Below are 5,704 nucleotides of genomic sequence, written 5' to 3' on the forward strand. Positions count from 1 at the left end.
TGCGCCTTATGTGTGTGTTAAATACAGTAATGGCACACATAACTGAGACTGCGCCTTTTAGTACGGTGCGCCTTATGTGTGTGTTAAATACAGTAATGGCACACATAACTGAGACTGCGCCTTTTAGTACGGTGCGCCTTATGTTCGTAAAAATATGGTCATAATGCTGATTTTGTCAACATACCGGTCCGTGGCTACTCTATTAATTTGTCCCAGTAAATTCCAGACCCTCATTGCGATTTTAACACCTTTTTTCTCTCTACTTCTACGTCTCTTCTTCAACAACAACGTTGTATCAGAGCTATGCTTACATTCGCGTAGCCCTCAACATGGCCGCCACGTCCCACAATGCAATGCGGATCCCACGCCCTATAATAGTTTGTGAAAATTTGCTTCTCGTCACGTTTTAAAACTCTTGAAAGAAAATGCGAAAATCTGGCCAAGTTGCTCACAGCTAGCATGCCTGCGGCTGATGACCATAATTACAGTGGCACGGAGCAACAAACAGATGCTGAGGAGGATGAATTTCCCACGTTCCCAGTAACACCAAGTAAGTCCCCGGCTGCCAAAAAAACCTTCCCTTTGAACAACAAGCAACCTTAACTCTGAAGATTCCATTACTATACTTGCTAATCTCATCAACACAAGAAGTGATGTTCTAAAAAAAAACACCACAGCCTGTTCCATACGTGTTACTGAACTGGTACCGAACAGTCGCCATTGGAACCTCAGACTTCACGGAGTCCCTGAGTTGGAGAAGGAGGACGTGGTGGCGGATGTGACCCGGATCTGTCTAGATGTTTTACCAAGGGAAAAAGAGAGGTTTCAGGTCTTTGTTAATGTTGCTTATCAGATTGGGAAAAAGATCACCGGCAATCCCCGTCCTCGTCCTATTATTATTCGCTTTGTCGCCAGGAGGTATCGAGATTATATATGGAAAGCAGCTGAAGGCAATGACTTACCTAAAAAAATTGTCTCCGTTTTACCGAAGATCTGTGCAAAGAAGAGGGCGACTTCCAGAAACTATGGCTGTCCATCCAAAAAACTCGGGAAGAGGGGAAATCAGCCTATTTCATAGGTGGTCGCGGTTTCATCAATGGCGTGGAGATCCCCACAACTCTTGATCTGATGGGTGAGTAAATTGGAATTTGGATTCCCTGTTTGGTTTACTTTATTGTTCTAAGAATGTATATGTTATTGCCAAATGATATTTAGTTCCTTAACACGGTGCTGGTCCACAATGTTTATGTTACTATTCATTTTCTCTGACCGAATACTTCTTTCTTGTTCTTTAAATGTTAAGTCTTTAATTTATTTCCCTCAATGTCAGGGGGATGCATAATATATTAAAAAGGAAAGCTTTGTTTCTATTTGCCAAAAATATTAATTATAATTTTTGTTTCTTTCAGGAGTGTCATTCAACTGCTACTGATGTTAATTTTTGGAAAGCCCAGTGGGGAAATTCTATTTGGTTTTCTCATGGTTCTGAGCATTGCAGGAATTATGATGTTAAAACATAGATTTAAGGGGAATATTATTGCCTCTGAATGTGATCTAATGGGACACGATATCTGTCAAGTTCTTACTTTTGAATACCATCACTTCATCTGTGCTAATATTTATGGATATAACAACAAAGGAGGTAATGATAAACTATTTACTTCTGTAGAATTTTTTTTTTCAGTATAGTTAAAGACAATTCCCAAAGCTATAATTATTATGGGGGGAGATTTTAATACCGTTCTTGATTGGGATCTTGATAAATGGCCTCCAAGCAGACCTAATGCTTCCAACTCCAATGTCAAATCCTTTATGGAAAAATTCAATTTGACTGATATCTGGAGAGCTATCCATCCTCATGACTATTGGTTCACTTGGAATAATAAATAATTAACAAGGCTGTCCAGGATTGATTTCTGGCTAATATCAAACACAGTAAACAAGGAGGGTGTAACTGTTAATGTACTTCCTACTCCTCTAACTGATTGCAAAAATATTAAATTGATGTTTAAATTTTCAGGCAAAAAACTATATTAATTTTTGCTCTCCTACTGGAAAATGAACACTTCTTTACTGCAATTTGTAGAAGTCTCTGCAAATATATTAAAATTATTCATTCAGTATTGATCTAAAGCCCATGTAGATGCTCGATATAGTCTTAATTGGGAACTTCTCAAATCTGAATCTGGCAATTTCTTGAGAAAATTTAGTAGTAAGAGAGTAAAAACTATTAGAGCAGAAGAAGATTATATAATTTCCAGAATTGTTGAGCTGTCTTATTTGAATCCATCTACCTTAGGCTATTTAGAACAAAAAGAATTAGCTGAATTACAAATTAAGTTAGACAATATGTACATAAATAAAAGTAAAGGTCCATTTGCTGGATCAAGAAGAAAATGGTTGGAAGAAGGAGAACAAAACATCCAATACTGTTTCTTGAAAAACATAATCCTGTCAATAATGCTATCAGCAGACTATAAATTAACGACTCATCAACTGATGATCTTGATCATATTGTTAAATACTGTTGTTCATTTTATGAGAATCTGTATCGTTCTAAACCTCTGTCAAGCCTCAAATGATTCCTTATTATTATTCAATAGTGAAACCGATTTCTGACATCGACCAGAAACGCTGTGAGGAGCCAATCATCATTCATGAAATTCTTGAAGCTATTGCACATCTCGAAATCAACAAATCCCAGGGAACCGATGGTTTAAGTTTTTCTAACAGCCTTGCTCCGTTTTTATTAGAGGTCTTTAATGAAAGCATTAAAAATGGCTCTCTGCCTGCAACTCTTACTCAGGGCTTAACCACCCTTATACCAAAATCAAATAAGGATCCTTTACTTCTTGATAATTGGCAACCTATTTGCCTTCTTAATACTGACTTTGAAATATTAGCCTTGGTGATTGCTAAAAGATTAAACTCAACTCTTCACTCAATCATTGACGAAACTCAATCTGGATTTTTGAAAAATCGGCATATCACAAACAACATGAGAATTGTTCTGGATATCGTAGATTATACTGATTTTGTTTCTAATAATGGATATATTTTATTTTTAGACTTCTATAAGGCTTTTGACACTGTAGAACATGGTTTTATATTTCAAAGTTTAGCAAAGTTTGGATTTGGGCAGCATTTTATAACAATTATCAAAACTCTGTATCAAAACAACAACAGTTGTATTAAATTAAGGAATGGCTCATCTCCCAGATTTAACATCAGCAGAGGAATCAGACAAGGGTGTCCTGTCTCCCCCTGCTTGTTTTGTTGGTAGCTCAGCTTCTGGCAGATCACATTAAAACCAGTCCTCTGAAAGGGTTAATTGTTGCTGAAAAAGAACTTATCCTATCACAACTGGCTGATGACACTACCCTGGTCTTAAAGGACAAGAATCAAATTTCATTAGCGATCCAAGCATTAAATAATTTCTCAAAAGCTTCTGGTCTGCATTTGAATCTCAAAAAATGTGAGATTATGGCAGTTACTGTAAAGATTGCACTGAGACATCAATTGAAGGGTTTATTTAGGCATAACCATTACAAAAGAACAACAAAATTGTAGCTCCTTAAATTTTGAACCTTTAATTATAAAAGCTAAAAAGAAACTTAATCAGTGGTTGGTAAGGGATCTTTAACCACGAGGTCGTATTCTTCGTAGTAAGGCTGAGGGCATCTCTATGCTGATCAGGCTTTAGATCAGGGGTGCTCAAGTCCAGTCCTCAAGAGCTACCATCCTGTAACTTTTAGATGCATCTCTTCTCTAACACACCTGAATCAAAAGGCTCAATCCCCTCATTTAGCCCAGCAGAGGTGTGGTAATGAGCCACTCATTTCATTCAGGTGTGTTAAAAATGGGGTGCATCAAAAAGTTGCAGGATAGTAGCTCTGGAGGACTGGACTTGAGCACCCCTGCTTTAGATCTTGATAAAGGCCCTGGGAAGGAAATTGACAAATTCCTCTTAAACTTTGTCTGGAAGAATAGAAACCATTACATTCAAAAATCTACTTAAATTAACTGTTTATCTTTCTCTTCCTTAAATAACACTTTGAAGATAAATTGGATTCACCAGTTTTTCGCATCTCAAACTTCTATATGGAATACTATCCCTTATGACAGTTTCTCAAAACTTGGGGGTTTAACCTTTTTCTTGATTTGTAATTTTGATATACACAAAATTCCTATCAAACTCTCCAATTTTCACTGCCAGGCTTTTTTTGTCACGGTCACTTATCTACAAGCACAACTTTTCACCTCACCAGTATTTTATTTGGAACAATAAGGACATGCTGTACAAAAAAGATCATCGTTTTTGTATCCGTGGTTCAGTCATGGAACCACGGATACAAAATGGATTGAACAGGTGATCAACTCTGGTTGATCACCTGTTCAATGACAATCGGACCTTATTGAATTACGAAGGTTTCCTCTCTAAATTAAACCTTCCTGCCTCTAATGGAGAATATGCAAAGGTTTTTGGTTCTGTTTCAACTGGGATTTGCATGTTATACAGACAGAGGCCAAGACACGATTCCTCTTCATCTCCTTCTCTAACTCCCATGGACTCTCCTGTTGGCAAAATATGTCTCACCTCGTTTCTTCATAAGAACAGTAAGTCATTCAGATGCATAAATTTAAATTTCTAAAAAAAAAAAAAAAAAAGGGTAGACTTTAATGTTAATTTCATTAAAGTCAAACAATACTTTCTTCCTCTTCATCTCCTTCTCTAACTCCCATGGACTCTCCTGTTGGCAAAATATGTCTCACCTCGTTTCTTCATAAGAACAGTAAGTCATTCAGATGCATAAATTTAAATTTCTAAAAAAAAAAAAAAAAAAAGGTAGACTTTAATGTTAATTTCATTAAAGTCAAACAATACTTTCATACTTTTCAACTCTCTTTTCACCAGAAGGCACAAAAAACCGTAGCAATCTGTTCCCAACTAAAAAAACTTGATGTTGTAGAAGAAATGTTTATTTGTAGAATATATAAACGACTAATCCCGCATCTTCTTGGGGAAGAACACTTACCAACCCCAGCTACCATCCAGAGGGCGTACCGCCTGGGGAGAGCATCGGAGCAGACCAGACCTATTCTCATGAAGTTTCTGAACTTCAGGGACAAGGACAGAGTTCTCAGTTTAGCCAGGGAATAGGGGACGGTACAGTTGGATAATAATCAAGTCTCATTTTACCCAGATTACAGCATCGAGGTGTGGCGTAAAATGCTCGCTTTCAACGAGGTGAAGAAAAAGCTAAGGGAGAAAAATATTAAATACGCCACCCACTACCCTGCTAAACTGAGGATCCGTCACAGAGGTGGATTTAAACTGTTTTCACCCCCATCTGAGGTGGAGACCTTCCTGTCCATTGTTCAAGATGAGTGATAGTACATTTCCTTTGCAAGCTGATGTAAAACCACAAATGTTTAGAAGCGGAGTTTATCCCACAATTTGTTATTTGTGTTATTTTTTTCTGAGGGTTAAAATGTGCATTTTCTTTTTTTATTTAATTTATTGGGATTTGTGGGACACCATCTCCATGGGGTTCATTCTGTGAATATTGAAAACTGTAAGCTTATAGCAAAGGGTCAGAAATCTCTTTATTTTGTTCAAGTTACATGCATCTCATGTCACCTAACCAGAATGTTTTTTCATATTACTTAAAATGAATAAGACATGACTAGTAAACTGTATTTA

Source organism: Cyprinodon variegatus, unplaced genomic scaffold (assembly GCF_000732505.1).
Source record: "Cyprinodon variegatus isolate N-32 unplaced genomic scaffold, C_variegatus-1.0 Scaffold1918, whole genome shotgun sequence".
NCBI lineage: Eukaryota > Metazoa > Chordata > Actinopteri > Cyprinodontiformes > Cyprinodontidae > Cyprinodon > Cyprinodon variegatus.